This window comes from Equus caballus, chromosome 23 (assembly GCF_041296265.1).
Source record: "Equus caballus isolate H_3958 breed thoroughbred chromosome 23, TB-T2T, whole genome shotgun sequence".
NCBI lineage: Eukaryota > Metazoa > Chordata > Mammalia > Perissodactyla > Equidae > Equus > Equus caballus.
Genome location: NC_091706.1, coordinates 67048546 through 67059709, shown reverse-complemented (window position 1 = coordinate 67059709; position 11164 = coordinate 67048546). Strand labels below are relative to the sequence as shown.

At 45.6% G+C, this 11164-nt stretch overlaps 1 long non-coding RNA gene across 1 annotated transcript; it reads right to left on the bottom strand.

Moving 5' to 3' along the window:
* Positions 1 to 7461: 7461 nt before the first annotated feature.
* LOC138920450 (uncharacterized) lies at positions 7462 to 10691 on the bottom strand. Its single transcript, XR_011431621.1, has 2 exons — positions 10583 to 10691; positions 7462 to 7789 (listed from the first exon to the last, which is right to left on the bottom strand). It is a non-coding gene; the product is annotated as an uncharacterized lncRNA (long non-coding RNA).
* Between the last annotated feature and the right edge of the window lie 473 nt (positions 10692 to 11164).

Below are 11164 nucleotides of genomic sequence, written 5' to 3'. Positions count from 1 at the left end.
CGAATGGTGGAAACTTAGCACTCACCGGGAGATGGAAACCTCCAGATGGTGCCACGAACCATAAAAAGATATTAGCAGAATAGGTTTAAAGAAATGTCAACAAGGTCAAGGACAGAACAATGGGAAAAGTAAAAAAACACATGGTGGGGGTGGGGTGGAGTGGGGTGTGGCTCCTCAGGTTGCAAAAATTCAAGATAAAGTTGCTGTCTGGGGGGCTGACCCTGGCCGAGTGGTTGAGTTCGCCTGCTCTGCTTCGGCGGCCCAGGGTTTCGCTGGTTCGGATCCTGGGCACCGACATGGCACCGCTCGTCAGGCCATGCTGAGGTGGCGTCCCACATGCCACAACTAAAAGGACCCACAACTAAAATATACAACTGTGTACTGGGGAGATTTGGGGAGAAAAAGCAGAAAAAAAAGAGATTGGCAACAGATGTTAGCTCAGGTGCCAATCTTTAAAAAAAAAATCGCCATCTGAGTTCTTAGGGCGGAAACCCGCGCCTCTCCTCAGTCTTCCTCTCACCGACGCTCCCTCATGTCCTTGATCACACAGGCCTGTTTTCCTCCCTCCCCAACATCTCCCAAAAGCCCTCAGCTTCTCCTCCCGGCAGCCCTCCCTCCTCTGTGGGGACCCGGCATCAGCCCCCTAAAGAAGCCAACGCCCGGGTGGGCACAGCCTCCAAGATGTGTCATCTAAGACAACTCGGCTGAGAAGGATGCACGATGCGGGGTCACCTCTGCATCAGTTAAACCACAAAGCCAAACAGAAAACGAACCACAGCAAAATTAGATCTCCTCTACCGACCACTGCTAAAGTGAATTCCAGATGGATACATTTAGGAAAATACTCTGTGTTCTAAGAGGCTTGTGGTGGGGAGAAGCCGCTATGAGCGTGGTTTCAAACTTAAATACCACCCAGTAAACGGCAGGCAGCTTTGAGGATGTTTTGGTTTTTGTTTTGATTTTTATCACAATATTGCATGCAGTTGTTTTTAAAAGTGGACTGTTTCAGTGCTTACAAAGAGAAAAGCTGTCCTGCTCCACCCTCCACACGAACTCCTGTTCCTCAAAGGCAAGATTTAAATCTCTGAGGGGGTAATATGATTTTGTGTCTACATTTATGCATGATAAGCTGGGAGTGCAATTCCTTGATTTCTAGTTTCACGTATTGTCTGTCAACTTCTTACTGTGGCCGAAGAGAACCCTTTTGGCACCTCCTCAATATTTGCTTTTCCATGCTCTCATAAAAGATCATAATTTCTGGGTAGGTTGCAGTGTCTGCACTGTCACAACCATATGATTCACAGCGTATCCCGACTATGCTCTCTTTCTGGTACAACTCTTCCTTCTCTGGGCCCCATTCTGGCACCCACTTTTCTATGCAGTGGCCACTCACCAGTTCCCCCACCTCTGATGACCACGTGAACCAAAACGCACCAGGTCATCCCTCAGTTTCCTGCCCCCTCCTTCTCCTTTCTTCCGAGACGAGATGTTGCTCCTGGAGGCCTCAGCTCCCACTCCAATCGGTGTTAGATGCTCTCTAGGCTTCTCTTCTCTCTGTTGTTCTGGAATTTTCCTTCTTCATCATCTTGGGCCGTTCTTTCCTCTGCTGGAGCTCATGTTTTTGGAACCCATATCATTCTTTTTCTTGGTTTTCTCCATCATTTTGTGGAGCATACTCTAAAGTAGCTTCCTAAGGATGGGAGTATGCAAGCTAATTTTTTTGAGACCCTGAGTTTCTGAAAGTAGGCAGTTTGGCTGGATCCAAAAGTTTGGAGAGTATCCAGTTTTTGATTTTGGTCTCCCAAACCCATCTTGTAATTTCTTTATTTTCTTCTCTTGTTTTTCATCTTTTCATTCTACTTTTCAGAAGCTTGTAAAATCTTCATTCTGATGCTTCAATTGATATTTTAAAAACTATGTTACTTTTTTATTTGAAAGTGCTCATTTTGCTGTCTGAAAGTTGCTTTGAATAGCTCCCTGTTATTGTTTTACGAAGCCAATATCCTTCTTTTATCTCTCGAACATACTATAGTGATTTGAATTTTTTCTGCTCCTGCTCCTTCCTCCTTGCACTTTTTAAAAAACTATTTGTGTTGGTCTCTGTCTTTCATGGTAGAGCCTTCCGGCAAATGCTTGGTGACCCTCAAACATTCCTTCCAGTTTGGGAGTGAGGCTCTCAAAGTCTGATCGGGAGCTGGGGTGGGGCTTGTGTGTGGGCGGCCCTGTTTGGGCTGAACCATTTCGTGGAGAGGGTTCTTACCACCAGTGTCTATGGACTTTTCTCTTCTGCTGGCCGCTTCCCAAGAGAGAATCCTCTCGTCTTCTCTTTGTACCTGGCGGGAAGCCTAGCTGCTGGCACTGTCAGGGCTGAGTGGGAACAGAGGACAGGGGTGGGGGTATCTCGCCATTTATTGTGTAGATTTTCATCTAATTCCTCTTCTTCTGTGTCATCCCCATCCTCAACTTTACCTCACACCCATGGAACCAGGGCCTTTCTGGTAAAATTTTGGCCTTTTGCTGGGGAGGGTAGGCAGTATTGCTTATCTGTATGGGGTGAAAGGAGACCTAGGGGTGTGCCATTTGATAGCGACATCCAGGGTACTGGGGGGGCGTATATTAATTTGCTGCAATAAGGAAAAATAGTCAAATTTGGAATTATTGCATGGTCTGGTTTACAATAATACAATAAAAGTTTGCAAAGTCCATCAGTCTTTGTTTTGTTTTTAATTGGCCAAACTGTGGCAATGGTAGGACTGTCTTCCACGCATCTTTTAAGACCTCGCTGGTGAAACTAGCGTCTGGGTCCCTTCCAGGGAGGCAGCATCCTCCTGATGTAGTGTGGAGGCTTTGGCCAGAGCCCCCAGGCCAGTTCAAGGAGCCACGGTTGGGATTCGCAGTCCCTGAGGGCACTCGTTCTGACTCCATGCTCAGGAGCTGGGGGCCCACTGGATCTTCAGCAGGTGAGATTTGTTTCAAGACTCCATTCAAGACACCCATTAGCTCCCATCTGAGAAGCGGAGAAAAGAGGAATTGATCCCCAGGGACCCTGTGAAGTTTAGTAGACATAATACCAACACACGAGGTTTCAAAACATTCTTCATCAAGACTCTCCTCTTCCTCTTCATCTTCCTAGCGCACTCCTCGTTCAAGGTTTGACGAGGCTGTAAGCACTTGGGTGAGGTGTGTGCCTCTCTTGCCTGGTGACTAACGTTGGTCCTTTTCTAATAGTTAGATCTTAAGTTAAAGGGAGGGAAGCCACCCTCGGGGAAAGGAAGCAACATTTAACCATGATGGACTCACTAGTCTCTGTGAATACATTCCAGCCTGCACACAGCCTAGATGATTAAGCACCTCTCGCTTTTACAAAATTCGTGACCTGCTAGTTCTGTGACCCTTGCTTATGCATATCTCCCGGCTGTAATGAGACAACTTTATTCTCTGAGCTCCCAGGAACATGACGACCTCCAGAAAGAAAAATCCTGCGTTGGTCCCCATCACGAATGACAGAAGAAAGAGATAATGTGGTGCCTCAAAGTTCATCACACTGGAAACGACATCCCTCACCCCTTCCTCCCCTGCCCATTTCCCCTATGTAACTGCCTCAAGATTCTGTGATTCAAGATTTAAGACGGTTCTTCAGGACACGAGTCTGCCATCTTCCGACTATGCTAGCAATTCGTATAAATTTTCCTTTCTCAACCACTGGCTTGTTGGCAATTGCTTGGCACCGGGTTGCGGCCAGCAGAACGAGCCCCTTTTTGCTCGGTTACACTTTGTTGACCAGATCTGGCTTTCGTAGGGTGTTTTAAGGAAATTCTTGGCTGAACTCATTACATATATTTTTGTTTCGTGTACCTCAATAAAATATTTACTTAAAAATATCAGATATTGATAAATGTTACTCAGAATTAAAATAATGTGCTGTGATGAAGGCTAAGTAATTTAGATTGGGGGTTACAGGAAGGACTTTTTGATGAGTTTAAGCTAAAATCTGAGTAATAAGAAGCCAGTGATGGGAAGATAACGGGAGCTTCCTGTTCCGAATTCACGGGAAGCGGTTCCTGCAAAGGCCCCGGAAGGCGAGAGGCTACCTCGTGTCCTCCTTTCCTTTAGCAACATTGTTTGAGAATCAGCCTCAAAGACTTGCTGTGGCTCAGCCTAATTTGGTGCGAGACTGGTTCTCCCCAGCTTTCAGCTGGAGGCCTGGTCTCACTTCCCGAGCCCCCTCTTCTATTGTCCTGGGTGGCTTTCCTTCTGAGCCGTCCTGGCTCTCAGCCCTTCCCCTATGGGTCTCCGCACCTTCTTTCCTGTCTCTACAGATCCTTGTGCCCAATCCTACACCCTCTGTTCCCCTCCACCCTGTCAGGAAGGATGCCCCAGCGCCAGTTCTGAATTCTTCGCTGCCCCACTTCCCAGCAGCCCTCCCTGTGGATCCTTCTTCGCACGTGTTATCGGACCAGGCAAAACCCTTTCGGGCTCAGCTCCTGTTCTCCAGCGCCATGCCTGTGCGGGCCAGTGATCGCCGCGGGCTCTATCGTGGCTCTTCTGTCCTGGGTCCATCGGACACCTGGTCGCTGCCCTCTGCTTCCTCCTGTGCAGCTGCCAAGGCTGTGAAGGTCTCGGTTGTCGCTGGTTCCTCCTGGCCCTGCTTTTATGTTGGTGTTTGTGAAGATACTACCTCACTGAGTTTTGTTGTAAATAATGTTCATGGGTTTTGGTTTTGCCTTCTGCCTTCTCTGTTTTTATGCAGAGATTTCGTAAGATCCCAAAGTAGGCGGCTGCAGCTGCTGCCACATTCCCGCGTCTGCCTTTTACATCCCTCTTTGACGATTGATCCTCCAGACGAGGAATTTGCTCTTCGGTTGAGCTAACTCACTTCTTATGCATCCAGCTCATTTTCTTTCCATTGACCACCTGGGGAACACGGAACAGTCACTCTGCATGTTCTCATGGACACGCTCCACCTGCAGCCAGGTGGCCTCCTGCCCTCTCTCCTCCATGAGCAGCAGCACCGCCCTGTCCACTGGGCCCCAGCTGTCTTACAAGATGGACACGCCTGGCCCTGAGCTTCAGCGAGACTCTTGGCAGAACTTAGAACAAAAATTCTGTCATTCCTTCAAAGCAGAAATGTCTGCATTTCTTTAAGAGTTCTATTTTAGAGAAAAATCAGTTGTTGTCCTTCCCTCTTATTGCTGCCCAATCCTGCTTCATCATAAATAATCACCTGGTGGGCCAGTCTTCTCACATCAGCATCTCCGGTTTTACCAGCACATCTTTGATTCTAAGACAGGTGATGCACGTGAGAAAAGAAAACTATTAGATTTGGACGGGTGGGAGTTGAATTAATTGTTTTCTCTATTTCTCTCAGATTTAATGGAAAAAATTTCTGTTTCTATGTACAGAAATCTCACTTTTGTACCCAAAGAATGTTTTTTAAAAGTGCAATTTATGGTCCTTTAATGCCATTTTGAAACTATAATTAATAAAAGTAGTGGCAAAAAAAACCCCAGATAAGTGGAATGTACTTGGTTCTGGGTCACTGTCCAGATTCCCTGACCAGGGAGGTCTGGTGGCAATACGCAAGCGCTTAGAAGTGACTGTTGTTCCAGAGGCATCTTGCCGTCATGAGACTCCTGCCTAGAACTGGAAGGCAGAGGTGACCACAGCCTGTTGTTCAACATCCACGTCAGAGGGAGACGCCTGGATCTGGTCTCTTCGAGTCCCCATGCTTCTCCTTCACGCATGTGCTGCATGTCCTAGATCCTGGAACAACCTACTGGTTCTGGTGTCAATCTGCATATAAGGAAATGAAGCCAAAGATGGAGTGGCAGAATATTGCCATAGTTTCTGCCCCAGCGGGTCTGGGTGGGGCCTGAGGATTGGCGTTCCTGAATTGGCGTTCCTGACAAGCTCCCAGGTGGTGCTGATGCTGCTCCGGGGGATGTGCTTAGAGCTGCTCACCCATCTATTCCCGAAGCTCTCCACCAGGTGGCGCAGTGGGAGAGGCTCTGGGTGGGCTCTCACGTCCTGCTCTTCTGCAGGGTTCTGGGCACCTGTGCGCCAGGGACCCTCCCCTCTGCCCACCGATCTCCTCGCCCTTGTAGGAGGACCTTTACCTTAAAGCGTTGTAACCTCACTTCAGCTGTGGCATTTCAGACCTCAAAAGTAATAAAATTTTAAATGAAACAAACTGGTAATGAATAAAGCAGTAATGAACTATTAAGTCTTTATTAATCTGGGACCTTTTGGTGCCAACGTGATCAGCACACTGAAAATAGAGCTGAGGAGCGTGAAAAGCTCTTACTTTTGCTTTCTTGTTCTTTCATTTTGTCTGTCAGAGTCAACAGAGGATCCACTAACTTGTGAAATTAATTTCCCAACCATCTGTCATCCTTCATCCTAACTCCTTATTTTTCGTACAATGCAGTGTGAGCTTTCTGTTTAAACTATGCTTGCAATGGACAGCAAGATAAGCATAAAGGTTTGCATGACTCACTAGGTTAGTCAAAGAAAATGTTTGCTGTTTAGGAGTAGGGAAGCTAATTAAATATGTAACTAATTGTAGCTATATTTGAGAAACTAATATAATTACATTGTAACTTTGAGTGGTACAAGTCAGCATGATGATTAAAAGTGAGATTCATAGTAACGATTTACTAACTGAGCAGGAGACTGCCTGATCGAAGTCTTCAAAAAGTTTGTGACAGGCCTGGTTATGTGTATACCCTGTTAATTTATGTCCAAGAATCTTAAATGTTCAGTGCGAGCTATATAATTACATTATACATTAGCTCCATGATTTCTAGCAGTGTTCCAAGTGATGTGGAGAAAGCAATTATCAAGAATGCACCTTTGTGGAGGAAAAAAACCCAAACTGTACTAGAGGAAATAAAAGACATGGGGAGAAATGTCAAATTATTTTGATACAAGCAGATTTCTAAACACTCAATTAGCAAAGAGTGTTTATCAGAAATCTTTTTTCTACATGTTTCATCACACTTCAGATTAGCAAAGAAAATTGCCTTTCATCAATGTCAAGATGAGGAGAAATAAAGTTTGTGTGTTGCAAGGAGGAAGAATGAGAATAAGGAAGAAAGCAGACTGTCTTTAGGGATGATTTTCGGCACTTGTGGAGCCTACAGAAGGGTGACTCGGGCAGTCCTCGCTCCCTAAGCACCGCAGGCGCCCCCCCCCCCCCACCCGGATGTTTGTGATTTCTTGATGGTCGGGGTGGAGGGGAGGTGAGGGAGGAATCAGAGGATAAGAGAGTAAAATGTGTTGAGAGGGGCAACCTGAGATCCTCAGTCACAGGCTAATTTAAGGGGAATTTCAGTGGAATCCTACGTTTTATGGTCACACCTGGGGTATATGTGCTATTCAGTCTTCTTGCTTGTAAAAGAAATCCTGTGCTCACATAGCATGTCAGTGAGCTCAGGCTGTGTAACAAACACCACAGACGGGGCAGCTTAAACAACAGATATTGATTGTCCCTCGGTTCTTGAGGCTGGAAATCCAAGATTAAGGGGCGGGCAGGGCTGCTCCCTCCTGAGGCATCTCTCCTGGGCGTGCAGGGAGCCGTCTTCTCCCTGTGTCTTCACGTGGTCATCCCTCTGTGCATGTCTGTGTCCTGATCTCCTCTTATAAGGACGCCCGTCACATTACATATCAAATAGGTCTGGTCACCAAGAGCCATTCAATTCAAAGGAAAAGAGAACTCTATGCTTAGAAATTGTTGAAGAATGTGCTCTTGCTTTGATGGACACTGGGCTGGACGCTGAGCTGAATGGAGCTGTGGAGGATTAAAAGACAAAACCTTAACTACAAGGGGCACAGAAGTGGTGTGTCGTATTGTTTACGACAGACAATAACTACCCAACCAAGGCTGGCTGAATTATTGTGGGTTTTTTTTTTTTGAGCTATAATTGACATGTAACATTATATTAGTTTCAGGTGTACAGAATAATGATTCAATATGTGCATACATTGAGAAATGATCACCGCAATAAGTCTAGTCAACATTTGTCACCACACTTAGTTATAAAGTTTTTTTCTTCTGATGAGAACTTTTAAGATCTACTCTCTTAGCAACTTTAAAATATAAAGTACAGTACTGTTAACGATAGTCACTATGTTGCACATGACATCCCCATGACTTATACATCTTATAACTGGACGTTTGTACCTTTTCACCCCCTTCATCCATTACACCCACCCCCCACCTCTGGCAACCACCAATCTGTTCTCTGTGTCCGCATTTTTTTTTTTCTTTTTAGATTCCATGTATAAGTGAGATCATATGGTATTTGTCCTTCTCTGTCTGACTTATTTCACTCACTTAGCATAATTTTCTCAAGGTATATCCATGTTGTCGCCAATGACAAGATTTCCTTCTTTTTTATGGCTGAATAATATTCCATTATGTGTGTGTGTGCGTGCGTGCATGTGTATACACCACAATTTTTTTCTGGTCATCCATTGATGGACACAGCTGGTTTCCCTGTCTCAGTGTGGTAAATAATCCTGCTGTGAACATAGGGGTGCAGATATCTCTTTGAGATGGTGATTTCATCTTCTTTGAATAAATACCCAGAAGTGGAATTGCTGGATCCTGTGGTGGTTCCATTTTAATTTTTTAAGGAACCTCCATGCTGTTTCCATAGTGGCTGCACCAGTTTGCATTCCCACCAACAGTGCTCAAGGCTTCTCTTTCCTCCACATCCTCACCAACACATATTATCTTTTTGACGATAGCCATTCTAACAGCTGTAAGGACATATGTCATTGTGGTTTTGATTTGCATTTCCCTGATGATTAGTGATTTGAGCACCTTTCCATGTATCTGTTTGCCATCTGTGTGTCTTCTTTGGAAAAATGTCTATTCAGATCCTCTGCCCATTTTTTAATTGAATTATTTGTGTTTTTTTGTTATTGAGTTGTATGAGTTCTTTCTATATTTTGGATGTTAACCCCTTATCAGATAGATGACTTGCAAATATTTTCTCCTGTTCTCTAGATTGTGTTTTCGTTTTCTTGATGGTTTTCTCTGCTGTGCAGAAGCCTTTTAGTTTGATGTAGTCCCACTCATTTATTTTTGCTTTTGTTGCCTGTGCTTTTAGAGTCAAATCCAAGAAATTATTGCTGAGATGAATATCTAGGAGCTTCTCCTGTATGTTTTCTTCTAGGAGTTTTATGGTTTTGGGTCTTACATTTAAGTCTTTAAATCATTTTGAGTTGATTTTGTGTATGTTGTAAGACTGGTCCAGTTTCATTCTTTTGCATGTGGCTGTCCAGTGTCCCCAAGATCATTTACTGAAGGGAATGTCCCTTTGGTTGAATTCTTGATTCAGGGTGTTTGTTGGCCAAGGGCCACTGAGTATTTGGCAAACGAGTTACACGGAGAAACAGAGGGAGAACAGGTTCTGCTCTGGTGGTGTCTGACCACAAACAAGTCATAGCCCCCAGTCTGGTGGAAGCTTTTGAACACTGTTTTGTTTTCTTGAGTAGAATATGGTCAAACCTTCAACATAGCAAGGAGACAATGCCTCCTGTGCTGAGGAAGAGCGTACCACCATCAAGACACAGGTTGTTAACATTTATATCAAGCAGGTTCGCATAAAGACGGTGAGGCTTGGTCTGGACAACCTCAGGCTGGTGATTGCCTGTGTGGCCTTGACATTGATCAGGATTATACTCATAAAAGACTGTTCCACCATCTGGACAGCCAGGATTTCAGCAGTGTTGCACAACTGGGAAGCTGGCTCACTGTCATGACACGGACGCTCAAAAAACAACTTCACTTGGGTTTGTAAAGACCACTTTTTAGACAGTTAGTATAATGCAATTGCTTTGTTCGGTTTTCGTCTTATAGAATCAGCACTTAGACAAGAGCACGGACAACCCCAATGTGGTTCTAGTGTAGAACGCTAGTGGGCCAGCCTGGGCAATGCCAAAATCCAGGTGCTGCTGGCCACACCTGGGGGGCAGCAGTGCTGGAGGTGGGGCAGTGGGCGCCAATTCTCAAATAGATGCCAGTTAAGCTGACAAAATAGGGAGAATTAAGGATGTTCTGTAAAGGTATAAAGATGAGCAATAAGAGAATCAAAATGAGCTGAGAGCTTATAGCCCAGAAAATCAGGGTGGAAGATTTTAGAGAAGATTAGAAGAGTGAACCCAGGGCCTCCTGGTGTGGGAGGAAACATGTAGGTCCGAGTGGCCAGGGGCCTGCCAGCGGCAAGAAGCCCGTTTCTGTGGACTCAGGAGCGCTCAGAGAGCAGAGTCGCCTGGAAAAGCCGGGGGTGAGGGTGTACACGTCTGCACACCGGAAGGGGGCGGGCCTTGGGGGAGAATATGGCAGGTTTTGAGAGGCCTTGATACCAATGAGTAGTTACAGTTATCTATGAGGTTTTAATGTTAGAATTATTAACAGTTACCGAGTTCTTAAAGGAGTTTTAAGTTATTAGTGAGACATTCTCTAATTCTAGTTCCTGTAGTCTCCTGTTCAAGTTCTAAAAATAATAAAGTGGGAATTTACTTAGAAATATTCTTATACTTTAAAATTGTATTGGTGAAGCCCCACAGTTACCTCAAAGAAGACACAGTTAAAATGGGCAAAATGCACGTCCTGCACCATCCGTCCAGCAGATGTCCTGTGCACGCACTGGTGGCCGTGTGGTGAGCGCCCACTGGAGCCCCTGACCTCACAGAGCCCTCTGTGCTCCCGCTCAGAGCCCACAGGCCTCGGGCCAGCCAGGGAGCAAGTGCACAGTAAGCCAGGTTGTGGAAATGCCCAAGAAGGACGTCAAGAAAGACCACTGTGTTGGCCACTGCCTTTAGATGAGGTGGTTAGGAAAGCTGTCTGACTGTGTTAGTCAGGGTTCTCCAGAGAAACAGAACCAAGAGTGTGTGGTATAGAGAGAGGAAATGAGAGAGACAGAGAGATTTATTTTGAGGAACTGGCTCAGGTGATTACGGAGGCTGGCAGGTCCAAAATCTACAGGGCAGGCTGCAGCCTGGAGACCTGGAGAGAGGTGAGGTTGCAGCTCGAGTCTGAAGGTGGCCTGGAGGCAGAATTCCTCTTCCTGGGGGGCCTCAGTCTTTTTCTTAAGAACTTCAACTGATTAGATGAGGCCCACCCGCATTCTGGAGAGTGATCTGCTTTACTCCA